Genomic DNA, 21,612 nt, shown 5'->3' with positions numbered 1-21,612 from the left:
AGTTATAATTGTTTCAACCCAAATTCTCTAAGTTGCATTTCTAAAAAGGAAAAAAAGAAAAGACACAGAAAGAATACTTATTAGGCTCAAATAAGATTTTATAAGCCTAAAGATGATATCATTAACTGACTTGTTTAAATATATAGTTAAATCACTTTCTTTAGGAGTGTGAGTGAACTAAAACATTCCCTTCATAAAGCAAACTATATGAGAAGAATTATTTTCCAGTTCAATGCTTTCATTCTTAAGTTCAAGTTACATAGCAGATTCTCAATTATTATGACTTAAACTCTGTTGTGGCCAATAATATTTTTAATAGGTGCCAAAAATCCCAGAATATTGCACATTATAAGGATTATATATACTATTTCATTCCATGCTGTATTGGGAGTCATCTGGGGAGGGTGAGGTATCAGGGTCCAAGCTTCCCAAGATTTTTGCTTTGTTCTTAGAGTAGGGAGATTTGTGAATGGGGGGCGGGGGGGGGAGGTAGAGCTCAAGTGTCTCCTGGAAGGGTCTGCCTTAGAGTCATTCAATTCTTAGAGTCAAGCTCCTTGGTAAACTGCTGTTTATGTTACAGCTCTTCATGTTTCCAGGTGGAGAACTTTGCTAGAATAACACTTCAAATTCTTTCCCCACCAGCTATCCATTTCTTTCTGTGGGAGGAGTGAGTTAGAGATTAGAGATTTAACAAAAAGGAGCCTGGACATATTCAGCTTGGCTCTTTCCTCTTTTAGAGTCAGGGGTCTCTTCATGCCATAAATTTTATAAGGGTAAGCTCAATTGAGGAAGTTTGTGGTTTTCCAGCTATGTCTGTACCTGGGTGACTAAGTGTAATTCTTCGATGTGCTGTTAGCAAGCCATGTCTTCCAACCTAGCTTTTGTCGTAAATAAAGATGATAGATTAATCTCCATCTGTCTGACTCCTTCATCTAAGCCACACTTTCTCCTGTTGCACTCTTTGTATATATTTATGAAGGCTCCTGTTTCATTCTATTGCATTTTAAATTTATTCATCTGTTTCACTGAGCTGTCATTTCCATTATAGGTAGAGGATGTCAAGCCCTATTTTAACTGCTTAAAAGGGTTTGAACCTAGGAAATAGGCAATGAATGTTTGTGGAGTAGAAGGATGAAAAGTGTAGCAAGAATTCCATAAGATAAAGTTTATTTTGGATGTGTTTTACATAACCAATCCTAAAATAAAGTTCCAGTAACCTTGCTCAGTAGGCTTGCTGTTGTTTACCAGAATACAAAACAGAAAGGTGGTTGATAGTTATAACTGGAGCCCTAACAGGGAGTCACCCTGCATCTTAGCCTGCTGAATGAACTTTGTAGAATTAAGGGGACTTGGCCAGGCAATTAAACACCCTCCAAAACACATAGAGAAGAGTTTCCTGTTTCTTCTGTTGGATAGTTCATCTTTAACCTGTGGTTCTTTGTGTGTTTCTTTCCACATAGATCAATTGAAAGAAATAGAAGTTTTATTGAGGGTAAAAGAGAGCCCGTTGGCACAATGACAGGAGAAAGCCTTTGAAAGCACAGGTATTTCTCATTCTTTTAGCAGTGCAGTCTTTCTGTTTCAAACCAACTGTTTGATTCCCTAGGGTCCTATTTCTTAGACTATCCCAACTTTGAAAATATTATGGTGTGAATTTTAAAAATATATATATATTCTAATGCTAGTTTAGAACTGTTCTTTAAGATTAATATAAAATTCACAATGGCAGAAATTTAAGATGATCAATATAGGCAGAGAATATATTACTGAAAGTAGGGAATGTTAAAAATAAGTTACTATTTATTTACTGAAATATTAGCTTATGAAATAAAAAAAAAATAACCAGGACTTTGTAAGTATTAAATAAAATGTAAAACTCTTCCAGGTCATGTTATATGCCTCAAAGATCGGGCAAGAATTTTTCCATTTCCTTTCTTTTCCAAGAGGAAAATAATAGTAATAACTATGATATTGAACCTCCTCTGGGATTTAGTAAAACATTATAAAAACTCCAACCTGCGCATTTTTGGTTTTCATGACCTGAACTGAACATGACCTTATCCCATATTTCCAACTTCCTTTCCAAAATTGAGAAATTAGTGATTTATAACATCATGTCATTTTTGGCTGAGGTAACATATCATAAATGATGTTGCACGTTGTTACAACATGCAGAGTGTTGAACAAATATTTCTCTTTTCTTTCCTCTTTCTGTATTGTTTATTCACTTGTATTCCTAGGAGATGCCAACTCAACACAAAACTTTCTGGCATGGAAATCTTTAAATGAGTGGAAATACCCAACTATATTTTTGGTTTAGGACTTGTGCTAGCTATAGAATCCCTCAAGCCTACAGGAAGAAGCTATTAAAATGGATTCCCTACATGTTCATTTTAAATGGGTCAGAAGGTTACATAACAACATAAAATAGCACACTAGAGCTTTAAAAATGATTTATATTTTGTTACATTTATTAATACTAATAACTCTGAACATTTTATATAGACAAAAACCACTTTACTCTTGAAAAATATCATGTCCGTCTGTGGACATATGGTGTTTGTAAGTGTCTTTATTCACAGCTTTATATCCTCATTTCCAGATTTCTTATAATGTGTGGTTTTGTCTCAAATTTAGGCTTTTCTTCTTTCTTCTAGAGGAAAGTGGTTCTTGATATTAGTGAAAAAAAAGGTATATTCTGTGTGAAGGCATTATATGTTATCAAGAAAATATATGTAATTAGCTTGAAGAGACAGTTTTAAAAATAATAGGCATGGTTTATAATTTCTATTTATCTCTATAAAGGGCTTAACTCATTTAGTTAAGAAAATTTTCATGTCATTTAATCTATGCCAAACATTATTATAAATACTTTTTATGTATTAACTCAGTTATTCCCCCATCAGACCCTGTTAACGTCCCTGTTTAATGAGTAAGAAAACTGAACAACACTGTGCTTAAGGAATGGCTCACGTGATTCAGCTAGTATGAGGAAGTGGCTCCAGAGTCAGCTCCAGAACCTGAGCTCCAGACCCTGTTGTCTTACTCCAAAGGCAATTACTGAAACTCTAGAAAATTAAGGAGAAAAGCCAAGCACTCCAAAACACTTCATAATATTCTTATTTATTTACTCTTGTCCATTATCCTGTGCCTAGGAGGTGAATTTATGCTTTCATGTATATTTACAATTATACCCACAATAGCTACACAAAATTTTATCTCAAGTATAACCTATAATTTTATCATCCTTTGTAGTCTGTTTTTACATAGTGAATTTAACCATCAATTTGAAAGATGCATAAAACACTACAATATTTTTATATACTTGTCTCTTCTTTATGGAGGTTGAGATTGAAAGATGCATAAAATACTGCTATATTTTTATATACTTATCCCTTCTTTATGGAGGTTGAGATGAATAATATTCTCTCTACAGATAGTAATATGAATACTATTAATTATGGTTAATATTTGGAAAATGTAGCTAAACTTTTCCATAATAAAACAGCATATGAACAGATATAATTATTTCTATTTTAATGAGGGAAATAAGCACAAGATGATCAAGTAGATAATTGGATGTCATGCAACTCTATGGACTAATATAGGATGTGAATACGTGGTTCGATAATAATCTCATTTCTTATATATATATTACATTCTCTCCCATTGAATAAATCATTGTGCCTAAAGAGTTCTCCAGGGTCAAAAGCTAAGAGAATTGCCAAGACTGTAGATGAATTTAGACGATTTGACATAGGAAAGGGTTGTATTATTTCCTTATACAGCTAGACTGGATGATGTTACCCAACCTTTGCCAGGATTAGAAGCTGTCTCTCCCTTTCGATCCATCTATCTTTATATCTCTCTATATACATATGTAGAAATATAATTGCTCAAGTTAATATAAAAGGAAAAATAATGGGGTGCCTGGGTAGCTCAGTTGGGTGAGCGTCCAACTCTTAATTTCCACTCAGGTCATGATCCCAGGGTCATGCGATTCAGCTCCGTGTTGGGCTCTGTGCTGAGCATGGAGCCTGCTTAAGATTCTGTCTCTCTCCCTCTGCCCCCTCCGCAACTTAAGCTCTCTCTCTCTCTCTCTTTCAAATAAAATAAGGAAATAAAAGAAAAAAATATCAATTCTTAAAATATGCCCATACTTTAATAATCAATTAAAAATGCTAATAATCACACATGCACATGTATACATATATAACTTCATTTTCATTTTTTGCATAGTTTTCAATAATTTTGGAGTTTTTAGGTTACTTTGTAATGCATGGCATGTATTAATATAATAAAACGTCATTTTTCTACTAAATTTTTTTGTTTTGCCATTTGTAAAGAGGTTCTTTAGCTGTGTTGACACAATGGCTGAATAATTTTCTATGTCCTGTCTTCACAATATTAATCCAGCAGAAGAGGGATGATGCGTACCCATTAATTTTAACCAAGTGCCAAAATTGAGACTAAAAGTTCTGATTGGTCCAACTGCAGCCAAGATCCATCTCCAGAAATAGTCCCTGTGACAGGTCCATGAGTTGTGTGCCAATTCTAACTCACATATTCCACTCTTGAGTCATGAGAAAAGGATGGACTGAGAGTTGGTGAGATGTGGCTCCCAAATGAACATCAGGAGCAGTTAATATAAACAGGGAGAAAAATAAATGCTGACTGGCCCAAATCAATAACTATAGCTAACATAAGTGAATAAAGTAGATAATTACTGATCTCTTGGAGTTTATATTTTGTGGGTGAAGATAAGTAAATGAATATATATAAGTCAAAGACAGGGGTTTATATATTGTAAATGAATTTATATTGTGATGCTTCTAATATCTGGCAACTTTGAAATCAGATTGTACTTACTTTATGAACTTTAAAAATTCTCTATGAGCTAGAACATTTCATAAAATTTAGAACTATCTTTTAGTCAATTAAAAATATTGATATTGTGAATTACACTCATCTTCAGGACATTTACAGTCTGATATGAAAGATGACATACGTAAATACATTTGTTTTTCAATATTTTACTACTTACGTCTTTTTAAAGTTGGAGTGATAGATTAAAATTATAATTAAGGCACAAAATATTTAGAGTTCCAATAGTTCAAGAAGATTTTTTATGAGATATATGAATGGTATAGATTTTATTAAGAATGCGATATACCTTACCTAGCACAGACTAAACAACCCAAGTGAAGAATTTTGGTCAATCTGGCATAAACATAACAGAATGATGACAACTTAATCCTGTGCTTATATAAGCAATGTGTATCTGGAGAAGGTATTTGACAATGTGCAGTGGAATAGTTATAACATTTCAATAATTATTAATGTATACCTTACTTTAAACAATCTTGATAGGAATTTCTAATCGTTTGAGTTTGTATTTATGTTCAAACAAAAATTCTTGGCTTTAAAATAGTTGTTTCTATGTGGAGTGTCTTCATTTTATTTTACATACGCAAAACACAATTGTATAGAAGAGATGACAAGTTTTTACTTTATAGTACTTTATAACGAAATTCTTTACATAGCAAAAGTAAAACAATTATGATTTCAGAGGTTACAAATGGTTTCACACTTAAAAAAAGAAATTGCTTTTATTGGTTATAAAAATCCATCTTTGATATAAGCGACACATTTTCTCACTTCAGTGAGGTATTTTGATTACCTCTTTATTGATATGAAATTGTTGCCATACTGAAGAATTTTCCTTGTTTTCAAAGTTTTATATCTTTATATCTTATAGAGTTTTATATCTTTCTCCTTTCAGAGTGTTACGGTTTCTTTTAGGAACTTAAAGACCTTTGTCTATTATACTGGCGGAAAGTGGAGAGTACCTGGACCTGCTTTTCCATTGGTAAGCCAAGACACATGCTCTGAGAAAATTCTTGACACAAAACACCTCTAAATGCTATGAAAATGTAGAAAGCATTTGTTAATGCAACACTGTGCCTATAGAAGAATAAGAAAAATCCCCAGAGGCCAAAAAAGAAAAAGAAAATCTGAACCAAAAATTGCAAGCTAACCCTCAAGCTATAGTCACACTTGGGGCATTACTAGTTGTAGTAATTAAGAATACTGGGGTTTAATACTGGACCCTAGAACATATAGAGCCTCAATGAAAATGTTGAAAAAAATACCCTAGACTAGCAAAAGTAGCTGAAAAAGGAAAAGTGTTTATTTTGGCATTCACAATATGAAGGAAGATCACATTAGGAAAATAACATTGAATAGTTCATGAATTCTTTTTTTTTTTTTTTCAACGTTTTTTTTTTTTTTTTTTTTTTAATTTATTTTTGGGACAGAGAGAGACAGAGCATGAACGGGGGAGGGGCAGAGAGAGAGGGAGACACAGAATCGGAAACAGGCTCCAGGCTCCGAGCCATCAGCCCAGAGCCTGACGCGGGGCTCGAACTCACGGACCGCGAGATCGTGACCTGGCTGAAGTCGGACGCTTAACCGACTGCGCCACCCAGGCGCCCCAATAGTTCATGAATTCTTGAATTCAAAGTTTGGTAGCAACCAGGAGCAACTGACAAAAAGTAAATGCAAAAGATTCCCATAGATAAAGTTAGAGAAAGTCTCACTAGATTAAAAATCCTACTACATATAATTAAAAATCCAAAATTATAAAATAGCCAAGGAAACAGAAAACTATGAACAGTATTCCCTGGAATTGAACACCATGGAAAGTCATAGGATGCAAAGATTGGGTGAAATATACAGTCTAGCTGAATAAGAAAATAATACAACACTTTTATATATCAAGTGGGCAAAATATATATACAACTTTGAAAATTATCTTACCCTGTGACTCTGGAGAATTCTCTACATGCAATGGTTTATTCAATAGGAAGGAATGTAATATAAGAACAGAGATTCTAGTCACACTGCTGATTCACAACTTGCATTTGTCCATGTGGCATCCAATTATTAATTTGTCCTTCCACTGCCTAGTTTCCTCCTCATTAAAATAGGAATAATTTTACCTGCTCATAAGGCTATTGTGAGTATTATAGGGATTACATTGAAATATGCAGATCACTTTGGTATATTAACAGTTAACATGTAATATTTTAACAATCCATCATGTGAACATGAGATGCGCTCCCATATATTTATATCTTCTTTAATTTATTTTGACAATGTTTTGTAGTTTTTATTTTACAAGGCTCTCATCTCCTTGGTTAAATTTATTCCTAAGTATTTTATTATTTTTGATGGCATTATAAATTGAATTGGTTTTTTTGTTGTTATTTCCTTCAGGTTGTTAATTGTTTATACATAGAAATACAACTCATTTTTGTTGACTTTGTATCCTGCTACCTTGATGAATTAGTTAATTTAGTAGTTCTGACATTTTTTTAATGGACTCCTTAGGGTTTTATACATATACAATCATTTCATCTGCAGAGGTAATTTTATGTCTTCCTTTCCAATTTTAATGTGTTTTATTTCTTTCTCTTGCTTAATGGTTCTGGCTAGCATTTCCAGTAGTATGCAGAACAGAAGTGGGCATTTTGCCCTGTTCCTGATTTTAAAGGAAATGCTTTTAGTTCTTTACCATTGAGTGTGATATTCACTGTGTGTTATTCATATATGACTTTTTTTTTTATGTTGAGGTGTTTCCCTTCTATTCCTGATTTGTAGAGTGTTTTTATCATGAAAATGTGTTAAATTTTGTCAAAACACTTTTTTCTGCATTGATTGAGTTGACCATATGGGGTTTCTTAGTTTCCTTCATTCGGTTGATGGGGTGTGTTGCATTCATCAATTTTAATATGTTGAACTCTCCTTGAATTCCAGAAATAAAAAAAAATGCTCATGGTTATAAATTCTTTTAATATGCTGCTGAATTTTGTTTGCTAGTATTTTGTTCAGGATTTTTGCATCAATATTCATTAAGGATATTGATCTGTATTTTTCTTTTATTATAGCGTCTTGAGCCTAGGAATGAATTAGGAATAATCCCTTTCTCTTCATGTTTATTTTTTTTGGAAATTATATGAGAAGGATTGGTATTAGTTATTAAATGTTTATAGAATTCATCAGTGAAGCCATGTGGCCTTAGACTTTTGTTTGCTGGTAGGTTTTTTATTACTGACTCAATCTCTTTACAAGTTATATGTCTGTTCAAATTTTGTTTCTTTATGATTCAATTTTGGTAGATTTTGTGTTTCTAGGAATTTTTTCCATTTCATCTATGTTATCTAATTTCTTGGTATTCAATTATTCATAGTACTCTTTCATATTCATTTTTTGTCGAATTGGTAGTAATGTCCTCAATTTTATTTCAGAATTTAGTAATTTGATACTATATATTTTTTTCTTGGTCAGTCTAGCTGAATGTTTGTCAATTATGTTGATCTTTGCAAATAACTAACTTTGGCTTTATTGATTTATCTATTGGTTTTCTATTCTCTTATATTTATTTCTGCTGTAATCTTTATTATTTCTTCCCTTTTGGTAGCTTTCAATTAGTTTGTTCTTTTCTAAATTTTTAAGTTGTAAAGTTAGGTTGTTGATTTGAGATCTTTCTTGTATCTATTTTGTTCATGCATAATTTCTTGATTTTCTCCATGTCTTCCTTTAGTTCTTTGATTATCTTTAAGATAGCTGTTTATTATTATTATTGTTATTATTATTGTTATTACTATTATTAGTAAGTATTTGTCTAGTTTATTTGCTGTTAATTCTCATGGGCAGTTTCTGTTGATTTATTTTTTTCTTTGAATGGGCCATATTTTCCAGTTTCTTGGCATGTCTTTTGATTATTTTGTTGAACATTGGACATTTGAATCTAATAATGTCATAACTCTGGAAATCAGATTGTCCTTCTTTTCCAAGGTTTCCTGGGTGTTTTGTTGTTGTTGTTGTTGTTGTTGTTGTTGTTATTGTTTTGTTTATTGTTTGTTTTTTTAATTATTGTTGTAGGTTGTCTCTGTGCTAACGATCAGCCTGAAGTGTAAACTTAAGGTATTCTTGAGTCTTTTTTAAGCCTTTCCCTGGGCATGCCAGGTCACTTTCTAATTTCCCTTATATATGCAGTTGTTTTGTCTTTGTCTTGAAAGGGGGAAAAAAGTGAAAATATGTAACAAGGGAAAAGATGCTGGCCCAAATCCCCTGGAAGCCATTTCAGCCAGAAGGGTACAGTCTTGCAACAGTGGGGGGCAAGTACAACATCAAAAACTGCCAGCCTTTTTGTCTTCATTTCTGTGATCAGAAGTAGCAATCAGAGATCAAAGTATAGATCTCTGATGTTTGGAATAAAGGGCCATTTATTTGTCTACCTTAGCTCCTGTGTGCAAACATGTCTGGGAAAATGGCCATGGTTGCCTGCCATTTGGCTGGATTTGGAAATGGGGAGCTTCTACTGTGCTAGGAGCTGAAATTAGCCAAAATTTACCATCCAATGCTTTCTGCCAGAAGTTGCAAGCCTTCAACAGACCCCAGAGTTCCAAAATAGTCACATGAGACAGATTTTATCAGAGCAATTATTGTTTAGATAGGGAGATAGATTCCTGGTGTTTCTTACTCTGCCATTTTCCTAGAATCCTCTTCTCTTAGGTTGGATTTTATACCTGAATAGTATTTTCTGTAAAGATGCTAGTTTTCCACCTATCAGAAGATTCTTAGTACTTTTTATAATCCCAGTATTACCATTTTACTACTTAATTCATGATTTCAGTCTTAGAAATGAATGAGAGTTATTAAGGTAAATAGCACAATTTCTTTTAAGATTAAAATTTCTTTAAGTATATGCAAGCATACACTGAGACATCAGAGACACTTAAGTGTATTTCCCATTGTACAGGCTTATACTGTCTCATGCAGAAAGGCAAGAGCAGCCAATGTCATCATCTATATAAAATGAGAATCCTGCAAGGCTGGAGAAGCTTGTATTTGTTCATTCTATGGGTGATTATAAACACTTGTCCTTGTACCAGACTGTCCAAAAGGCTTCATTTACAGACTTAATCTGCTAACATTATTCTGTGTAAGTTTTAAACCACTGATATTGCATCTCTGAGGAGTTTGGAATAGGGTGGCATAAAGGAGGAATTAAGGAGAGTGTTTTGACTACTCCCTCTGTACAAGCTTGTGCTGATGGTGACCTGACTGGTCTGAAGAAGGAAATATACCATACTTAGGAACTCTGTGGCACTGGAGTAGAATTGCCTAAGTTCCAATCTTGCCTTCATTTCCTTATGAGCTCTGTAATGATGAGCAATATGCATAAATTCTCCAGGCATCATTTTCTTCATCTGTAATGCCATTCTATATAGTTGTAGTGATTATCAAATTAAAGTGATATATATGCAAAGTTATATATATGTATTCATATATATAACCATCTATATATATCTATAACATTATATGTATACAACTATATATATGACTATATATATATATATATATATATAACTATATAACTATAAGGAGTTATATATCTATAACTCTTTAAAAAGGTGTGTGTGTGTGTGTGTGTGTGTGTGTGTGTATAAATTTGTAAATATTTACCTCCAGTGTGTTTCTACATAGTGGGGAGGGGAGGGAATAGTAATAGTAGTAGCCATATAGTAGTCACAATGGAAAAAATTAATAGATTTTAGATATACTTTACAGTTACAATTGACAGGAATTTATGAAAGCTCAAACATATAGAATAAGAAAGGACATAAGAATGTTCCCTAGATTTCTACCTTGCATTACTTATGGTGCTATTACTTAAGATGGGAAAGCATAGGAGAAGGTTCAGTGATAGGATCAAACAAGGAAAAGCAAACTGAAGCTCTGTTTCTAATTCTCCAAAGTATATGCTTTGAACATAGACTCCCTTTGTGTGAACACTCCTTCCTTAGTGTGCTGTAAGTGCCAAGGGGACCGAGGTTTGCTTTCTGTAAAACACCCTTACCTCTAGAACACCTCAAATAAGCATAAAATATGAATGAAATGAGAGTGTTAATTATATAAATGAAGCTGCAAAATGAGTTTCCTACCCCCTTTTCAAAACACATAGTTGTTTCACTTACCATAATAACCTCCAGTTCCGTCCACGTTGCTGCAAATGGCCAGATTTCATTCTTTCTCATTGCCAAGTAGTATTCCATTGTATTTATAAACCACAACTTCTTTATCCATTCATCAGTCGATGGACATTTAGGCTCTTTCCATAATTTGGCTATTGTTGAAAGTGTTGCCATAAACATAGGGGTACAAGTGCCCCTATGCATCAGCACTCCTGTATCCCTTGGGTAAATTCCTAGCAGTGCTATTGCTGAGTTATAGGGTAGATCTATTTTTATTTTTTGAGGAACCTATTTGATATAAAAAATAATAATAAAATAAAATAAAATAAAATAAAATAAAATAAAATAAAAAACACAAAGTTGTTCCTTAGCATTTCTTAGAAGGAAAATTTGCATCGATCATTCTTGCAAGAATGACATATTCATAGAGAAAAGTCACTGGAATACGGACAACATGCTATGCAGAGAAATCAGTGTCTTTAAGGTCTATCAAGAATTCTATCTGGTGAATCATATGAAATTACTAATGTCTGATCCTTTTTTACCTGCAAGAAAATGCAGTCTCATGTAGTTTAACCAAATAGTAGGTCCAGCAGGAGATCAGGTGATTTTTTCTGAGATCTCTGAGGGTTGTCATCTTATAAAACAGTCCTTGTCTACTCACTGATAGCAATATTACTCCGAAAATCTCTTAGATGACTTTATTTTTTTTGCATGTATTTCATCATTACTCCCTTTAAAGACTAATGAAATCTCAACACATATTTTTATGTAATTCCCTCCCCCCCAAAAAAAGAGAATCTAACAGTCTATCCATTTACCATTGCTTCTCTTGGGACAGAGATTGCTCACCAGATATAAATTTTTTATTGACTAACAAAATGTGTTAAAATCCATTTAGAGTTGTTGATAATTGATATTAGGTGTTTCAAGTCAGTATTCAACAGCTATCAAAATCAATTTTCCATCTCAGCTGTCTAATTACACAGAAAATAAGCTTTATATTTTTGTATAAAATTTTTCCTACAGATAATTCCACATTTTCAATTTTTTCCACAATTAATATAATGTAATAACTATGCTGTTAATAATTAATCAGCTACTTTAATGCAATAGAAACAAGGCCCCTACTGCAAAATCAGAATTTGCTAAAATATTAGATGAATTATTAATATAATTAATGAAGTTTTTTAAGCAAAACATATTTTGCATGAAATTTAAAGAGATTAAATAAGTTTTTTGGCAATTGAATTCCATTTTCATCATTATGCTACAATGTGATGCATACCTTTTATTTTCTATTGATTATATTAACGTCAAGTAATACTTTGTCACTATGCATGTTAATTTTTTTTCAAGATTATATGAATAGAGATCAGGTGAGTGCTGGGAGAGACTTACTGACTTGGCTTTTTATATTGCTCTCTTGTGTGATGTTGGGCCCTGCTCAGTATACAATAATACAGTAAAAGTGAAAAGATGAAATTTCAAGATGAATAAGCTCCATCCAGTTGAGGATGGTTTAGGAGATATACAAGCACTTCACGAATCCTGGGAGCTAAGCTGTACATCCCTGAGAACCCCAAAAACTCTGAGCACTTGTCTTCTGAACTGTAAAATACAGGTGTGGATTCTTGCAACGTCTAATTCATGCAGCTGTCATGGTGATGAAAAATAAGACAATAAGGTAAAAGAACACCATTAATAAATTGTTATGAAAGTGTACATAGATACCTATTTCTCATAGATAAGGAAACTTAGATTCAAAAAGACTAAGTAACTAATTAAATATTGACTTTTTTTTTTTTTTTTTTTTTTTTTTTTTTTTTCAACATTTTTTTATTTATTTTTGGGACAGAGAGAGACAGAGCATGAACGGGGGAGGGGCAGAGAGAGAGGGAGACACAGAATCGGAAACAGGCTCCAGGCTCCGAGCCATCAGCCCAGAGCCTGACGCGGGGCTCGAACTCACGGACCGCGAGATCGTGACCTGGCTGAAGTCGGACGCTTAACCGACTGCGCCACCCAGGCGCCCCAATATTGACCTTCTTAAAAAAGTCCATGTGCTATCTTTGAAATTCTATGGAGAATGATACAAACATAAAGACAATGGTTAGAGTAATAGCTTCTGCATTTGCTAATTTTTAGCCTAAATCATTCCTGTTTCATTTTAGTTCAATTCTTGGTCTTGCTTTGGTGCAACGGGAGAACAGGTGTTCATCTACCCCTAGAGCAGATTATTGGCATCACTGCATACCATGCTATTATTAGACTCCTTCATTAGCTGTGCTTTATCCAAGTCATTTAAACATAATATTTTAGGTCTTACATGTAATCCTAATTTCTAGCTGTTTAATCATCTCTTTTTAATTTTCACTGTGCTGCCTCTAATTTTTTTTATTAAGTTTGAGGAATTGAATTTGGAAACACTATTTAAATAATGACTAGGCCAATGTTAATTGTGATTTCTCCATATCCTCTGAGTAATAGATTTGTTTTAAATATTTGAGACTCATGCTTGATAGTAGCTTTAAGATATCTATTTATTGTTTCAGATGCATTATGGTCATCTGCTACAGTCTGTTCCTCCAAAGTGGGAAAATGTATGTAAGCCTCATATTGATGTAATTACATATTATTCTTATATTACTTCACTATTGAATATCTTATTATTTTGCTCTCAACTTAGCTTTTTTTTGAGGTTGTAATGATTGATTAGTAATATCCTAAAAGGTCCCACATTTGTTTTTCACTTATGGTACATAAAAATATATAAAACATATGCTGAAATAGAATTGTATTTATTCTAATGTTAAAAAAACTTTTGATGAAAAAATCAATGCCGTGATTATTGGTTTTAGCAAAATCCAAACATCTTAGCTCAGTTCTAGGTAGGTAAATGGTCAATGGGGTCATCATGTTTTCTTTGCAAGGTTATCATTACCTTTGAGTTCTCCTTGGACCTTTCTTCGGTTATAAAGCCATTCACACACAAAAATTTGTAGCTAATGAGTTAAGTATGCATGCAGTTAGGGGTACTTGGGTGCCTCAGTCGGTTGAGCATCCAACTTCAGCTCAGGTCATGCATGATCTCATAGCTTGTGAGTTTGAGCCTAGCATTGGGCTCTGTGCTGACAGTTCAGAGCCTGGAGCCTCCTTCAGATTCTGTGTCCCTCTCTGTCTCTGAAAAAAAAAAAAAAATTAAAAGTATGCAAGCAGTGAATTCCCATATATAACCTATTCTTTAAAGAAGCCAAACTTTATTTTTAAGTAATGAAAAACAATGGTAAACACACCATATTTAATAAATTTATAATATATTACACAATAATAATCAAGTAAAGAGTCTCAGACAATTCATGTAGGTCTGTCCTTCACTCCATGGCTTATTATTGCATTGTGTTTTGGACAATAAATTAAATACCAAACTTTTTTGGTAATACCTCAAAGAACTTTCACTCCAATAATAAAATTTCCATATAATTATCTGGAAATGCTTTTATTAGTTCTGATTCTAAAAGTTTATCAGAATAGTAAAGATGTCTGCATAAAGGAATTTTTATTTGAAAATAAAGTGAAATTCTTATAACTGATATGACTGTAAAATTTCTACATGAACTATGAAAAAGACAAATTTCTAGAAATAAAAAAGTAAGTGCCAAAGGAAGAAATAATATATAAAAGAATAGAAATAAGTAACATATGTGCTATGGAAACACTTTTGCTGTTCTAAATATCTCTTCTGTGGTTTTGGGTCTAATATTTCTTTTTAGACTTTTCCATTTTAAGTAGCACAACTAAGAAAAAATGTCAGCCGTCTCTTCTCAGGAAGTTTTAATATTATTAAGAGACATCTGTAGCCCTAAAGCATAATACATAAAGAAAAGTAGCCAAATGCAATGAAGGTTAAGTAGACATGTGGAAGGTCTCTAAGAAGTGACAATGTTGAACTTCACCTAAGCCCTGAAAGCAGCGATGGTAAATAAATCCTCATATCTAATTTTGTGTCCTAGAAAATGGCTTACCACAAAGAACGATCCTTCCCTGTATGATTTATGTAGACTTGCTGTCCACTCATTCTTGACTTCCATAAGACTCACCAAAGACACACTTTTTACTTATGACAAGATAAACACGGATCTTTAAACTTTTGCCTGAATTTAACAAGGCCAGACACAGACCCTTCAACTTTCCATTCTTTGTCTCATCTATAATTAGTCGAATTGTTTGACCCTCTAAAGTAGATAGGCAGAAAAATAAATAGTCTCTGTTTTACTGATTTAACTGAGACATGTCCTGATTACCAAATCAATCCCAATAGTAAGTCATTCCAACTATGACTTGTCTACTGCTCCTTATAACAGTGTAGAAACTATCCTCTTGACAAGAAACTCTCATTTCCAGATCTGAGGTGCTTTTTCTATTGCAGTAACCTGGATAAAATTAAAATTAAGTTTTTTTGTTTTGGTTGAAAGAGGGAATATTTAAAGATGCACATCCTATAAATAGAAGGCAAAGGATATTTCTCTTCATGGCATTCATGAACATAAATTCTGCAGCCATTACATCTGGATTACAGATACCATCTGTAACATTTAAAAGCTTCATGAACTTAAGCAAATTTACCTAAAATGTTTATTTCATTAGCCTCAATTTAAGATAGGCATCAGTGCATTACTTATTTCATAGTGTCATTGAATGTATATCTACATATGTGCATATATCACTGAGAATTTTGCCAGACATATAGTAAGGATTTTTGGAATGTTAGATGTTATTGTTATTACAATTTTTGAGTTTGAATATTAGCTCCTCTTTTTATTATCATTGATACTAGTATTTTTTTCTCTCAACTAAGTTGCACAATTTAATGGAATAAAACAATACTCAGTTTGGAAAACTGGGATAAAATTGAGTACACTAGAAGTGGGAATATCCCCGGATACTGTTTGAAATAAATTTGTTGGTTTAAATTAGGAATCATTCAGAAAATCAATTTATGAAGGATGGAGTAAATTATCAGAGTAGAATAGAGAAAAAGTTCTCTAAATTATGTGTGTGGATTTTAGTTGCAAGGACTAGGAATTAACTATCTATCTATCATCTATCTATCTATCTATACACACACACACACATTATTATGAAAACAATTTATGCTTCCTTCAAAGAAATCCTTGGCTCACCTCTGTATGAACTTCATGGAAATCACTGGTTCAAGAAGAATTAATCTCATAAAAATATGAGTGGTAGCCACATAAAGACAAATATACTACTCACTTATTTATTTGTTTATTTATTCAACCAACATTTCATAAGAGCTCACTAATGCTAGGAGTTTTTCTTTATACATCAGTAAACAACAATAAAACAATGGTGTCTGCTCTCAAGGAATTTTCATTTCACTGGGAAAAATGGATAATAAAAGCTAATATTCAGAAAATAAACTTTATAAGTGAATAAAAATTATGTTGTGGTAGTGATTAGGATTGGAAAAAGGAAAAAGAAAACAAGATGATGAAAATCAGGAATGCTGAGTAATAAAATGAGATATAGTAGAGTGTAATATTAAATAACATGTTCCGGGTAGGGGACCCTGGCTGGCTCAGTTGGTAGAACATGTAACTCTTGATCTAAGGGTCATTAGTTTGAGCCCCATGTTGGGTGTAGAAATTACTTTAATCAAACAAACAATCACCTTAAAAAGATTCTCTTACAAAAAGGTGGTCAAGGTAATCTTTGAAAAGATGAAGTTTAGACAAAGATTTGCAGGGTGTTAGACAATGGAGGTTGGTATGCAGGGAAAGAACGTACAAGGCAGAGGGAACATTGGAGCAAAATAAAACGTGCCTGGTGTATTTGAGGAAAAACAAGGAGACTGGAGCAACTGGAGCAGAATGAGAAATAGAGGAACACAAAAATAACCCTGAGAAAGAATGGGGCCAGGTCATATAGGGTCTGGTAGACTAGTTAAGTTCTGTTTTTTTGTTTGTTTGTTTGTTTGTTTTTTGTTTACTCTGAAAAAAATTAGTATTACAGCTTAGAAAGAAGAGTGACATAATCTATCTTGTGTTTTAGCAGGATTACTATTTTTGCTTTTTTGAAAATAAATGAAACCATTTAGTGGATTGTTTCCTTCACTGTGCACAAGCTTGTTATTTTTTTTTTTAATTTTTTTTTTCAACGTTTTTTATTTATTTTTGGGACAGAGAGAGACAGAGCATGAACGGGGGAGGGGCAGAGAGAGAGGGAGACACAGAATCGGAAACAGGCTCCAGGCTCCGAGCCATCAGCCCAGAGCCTGACGCGGGGCTCGAACTCACGGACCGCGAGATCGTGACCTGGCTGAAGTCGGACGCTTAACCGACTGCGCCACCCAGGCGCCCCCAAGCTTGTTATTTTTATGAAGTCCCAATAGTTTATCTTTGCTTTTGTTTCCCGTGCCTCCAGAGACATGTCTAGAAAGAAGTTTCTATGGTTGATGTCACAGAGATTACTTCCTATGTTCTCTAGGATTTTTATAGTTTTAGGTCTCACATTTAGGGCTTTAATCCATTTTGAGTTTATTTTTTATGTATGGTATAAGAAAGTGGTCCAGTTTCATTTTTTTTGCAGGTTACTGTCCAGTTGTTGAAGAGAATGTTTTCCCCCCATTGGATATTCTTTTCTCCTTTGTCAAAGATTAATTGACCATATAAGTATGGGTTCATTTCTGGGTTTTCTGTTCTATTGATCTGTGTCTATTTTTGTGCCATACCCTATCATTTTGATCACTAGAGCTTTGTAATATAACTTGAAGTCCAGAATTGCGATGCCTCCAGCTTTGCTTTTCTTTTTCAAGGTTGCTTTGGCTACTTGAGGGCTTTTGTGGTTCCATTCAAATTTTCAGATTATTTGTACTAGCTCTGTGTAAAATTCTGTTGAGTGTTTCATAAGGATTGTATTAAATGTGTAGATTGTTTTGAGATTGGTTAAATAGGTGATGGGGATTAAGGAGTACACTTGTGATGGCCACCAGGTATTGTATGGAAGTGTTAGATTATTACATTGTACACCTGAATATGTACATTGTACATACTTACATTGTATGTTAACTAACTGTAATTTAAATAAAAACTTTAAAAAAAGAAAAGAAATGAAGTAAACTACAGGAATGATAGAAAAAGGAAGACTTGTTTAGAGGCTATTAAAGTGAAAAAATTATTGTGGCTCCATCCAAGGTAATGACAATTCATTGATAAGATGTATTTAGACTGTATTTTTGAAGAATTAGCAGGAGTTTGAGGTGCCCGGGTGGCTCAGTCAGTTGAGCGTCCGACTTGCCATTTGTGGGTTCAAGCCCTGCATTGGGCTCTGTGCTGACAGCTCAGAGCCTGGAGCCTGCTTCAGATTCTGTATCTCCTTCTCTCTCTACCCCTCCCTCACTCTCACTCTGTCTCTCTCTATCTCTCAAAAATGAATAAACATTAAAAAATTATTTAAAAAATAGAAAGAACAGGAATTCAATTGTGACATGTTGAGATTAAAGATTTCCAAAAGAAGTTTGTGTAGGCATGTTCATAATTGAATCTAGACTTTGGAGAGAGGTCTTTATAAATGTATGCAGATAAAAACTTTAAAGTGCCCTGTAAATTGTGTTTAGGAAATAAAATCAAGTGCAATAACCAAAGGATATAACAAGAACAGAAAGCAAAAATGTCCCAAGTGTGCATGCCGAAAGCTAAAAAACAAAACACAAAAAAACAACAAACATAACATAGGAATAAAACATTTTTAACTTAAATTGCCAACACTGTTGTATAGGAAAGTTGATAAAAGTGCAAATCCTAAGGATACTCATCACAAGGAGAGCAGTTTTTGTTTTTTTTTTTTGTTTTTAATGTTTATTTTTATTGTATCTATATGAGAAGATAGATGTTAAATGAATCTGTTGTGATAATAACTTCACAATATATATAAATCAGACCATCATGTCATAGTCCTTAAGCTTAATTAGTTATCTATGTCAATTATTCTCAGTAAAACTGAAAAAAAAAAGCTTTAAAAACAGATATATACCATGTTTATGGATTGGAAGATTCAATATTGTCATGACATTACCTTTCCCTAAATTGATATGTAAATGAAATGTACTACCAATTGAAATCACAGCAGATATTTTTAAAGAAATTGATAAAGTAGATGTATCAATACAAATAACCTAGAACAGTCAAACAATTTTGGAAAGAGAGCAAATTTAAAACTTTCAATACCTGATATCATAGCTTATTCTAAAAGAAGAATAATTGTGAATAACATATGATATTGGCATAAAGGTAGACAAGTAAATCAATGTAATAGTGCAACAAGTTCAGAAATAGTCCCAAATAGAAAACTTCTTTTATTTTTTTTAATGTTTATTTATTTCTGAGACAGAGAGACACACAGCATGAGTGGGGGAGGGGCAGAGAGAGAGGGAGACAGAATCCGAAGCAGGCTCCAGGATCAGAGCTGTCAACATACAGCCCGAGGCAGGGCTCCAACTCACAAACCGTGAGATCGTGACCTGAGCCGAAGTCGGTTGCTCAACTGATCGAGCCACACAGGTGCCCCCCAAATAGAAATCTTCTGAAGAAAACATTGCAGGAACAAGAAAGAACCATATGGATATTCACACTTTAAGAGAAAATATTGAATAATACATCATGAAAAATTAATACATGTGCTCATCACGTATGGAAGCAAAAAGGAAGTATAGAGCCTAGCCACATACTGGGAGAAAATCTTTCAATACATATATCTGACAAAAGACTTTATCTAAAATATAAAGAGTTCCTACAATTCAAAAGAAGAAAGAAAAATAAAATGGGTAAAGGATTTGAACGTATACTTCAGAAATGGCCGACAAACACTTGCAAAAGGCTCAAAATCAACAAGAAGCATAAAATGTCAATTAAAACTTCCATTAGATTTTTTCTACTCACACAATGACTAAAATTAAAAAGGCTAATAACATCAACTGTTGGTGAGGATGTGGAACAACTGGTGCTTTTACATATCACTGTATCACTATAAAATGGTGCAACCACATTGGCAAACTGTATAGAAATTTCTGATAAAATTGATCATACACCTATTCTATCACCAACAATTCCACTCCTATGTATTCACCTAATTATTTGCTCAAGAGGAAAAGTGTTCCAATCAATCATCTCCCAGGTGGAGGGAAAGAGAAAAGTGACAAAGGGAATTTGCTCCTGTTTCTTTAAAGGCCATGACACGGAAGAGGCACACATCACCTCTACGCACATCCTAATGCAAGTACCTCATTTCATGTCCCTGCCTAGCTGCTGCAGAATTTGAAAGTATAGTTTTTAAAGAGATGGGAATGTGGCCAGATAAAACTTTTTTACTACCAAAAAAGGAAAGTACAGATAATGTAATGATTAGGAATTCTTCTACACAGTTCTATTAAAGAGGGCAGTGATTGTCTGTGTAGAATGTTGCTATTAGGTCAATTACTTTAGGACAAAAGAATTAATTGTTGAATTTGTCAAAATAGAGCTCACTAGTGACACCGACTTAATTGGTTTCAGTGGAGTAGTACGAACATGAGTCTATTTGCTGTGGTTTCAAAAGAACTGAGAGATTTGAGAGTACAGATAGTACATATGGAACAGCAATAGTCTTGACTTACAAGATGTCAGTGGCACTGATTTCCATTCAGATTCACCCTTAATAAAGTAAAATAAAGAAAGAAAACACAACACAAAAGAAAACACAAGATCAGATAGTGCAAAATTTAAAACTTGATATATAGATTTGGGAACATAAAACATTGTTTTAAGTTTATGTCCTGATTTGTTCCAGACTGGTTTTATGGAAAGAAAAAGAAAATAGTGTATGAAGAATCAGCATGACTAATGCAAGGACAAATAAAAACCAACCAAACAAACAAAAAACAATCAAAGACAGAAAAAAAGGAGAGGCAAATCTCAAAATTTTATAAACTCTGTATCCTATACTCTAAACTTTTAGACTCAGAATTCATGAGAGGAATGCCAACCTAAGTTTGTTCCCTTGATTGCAGATTTTAACAATGAAAGGCAGAATAAAGATAGAAAATTTTAATAGCATTAATTTATTAACAAAAATGTACCATGGGTGATCAAATAATTTGAACATGTCTAGCAAAGTTGAAAAGATTGTAAGTGAAATTGAAAGAAGAGAAAAGACACTCAGAGAATCCTTAAGTGACCTCAATGTTTTTATATTTTCTGGGCTCAGTTATATACCAAGATGCTCAAAGAATTGCCTGTTTTTATTATATCACTTATGCTAATAATTTGATGAAAATTCAATGAATAGGAGAACCCTGTAAGTTAAAATGACAAAAAGAACTTTCCTGAATAATTAATGGCTCTGATCATTACAAGACACCTACCTTACCTTAATTGTTGACATGCATAGTTAGCTGAGGGATCAGACATCACACAGAGCATGGGGGGATTCAGGAATTGTTTAAAGACAAATATTTAAATTGTGTTTGATTTTGTACCTCTGACTGTTTTTTCTTTAATTTTTCCAAGGCATT

Source organism: Neofelis nebulosa, chromosome 8, assembly GCF_028018385.1.
Source record: "Neofelis nebulosa isolate mNeoNeb1 chromosome 8, mNeoNeb1.pri, whole genome shotgun sequence".
NCBI classification, from domain to species: Eukaryota; Metazoa; Chordata; class Mammalia; order Carnivora; family Felidae; genus Neofelis; species Neofelis nebulosa.
This window is presented reverse-complemented; position numbering follows the sequence as displayed.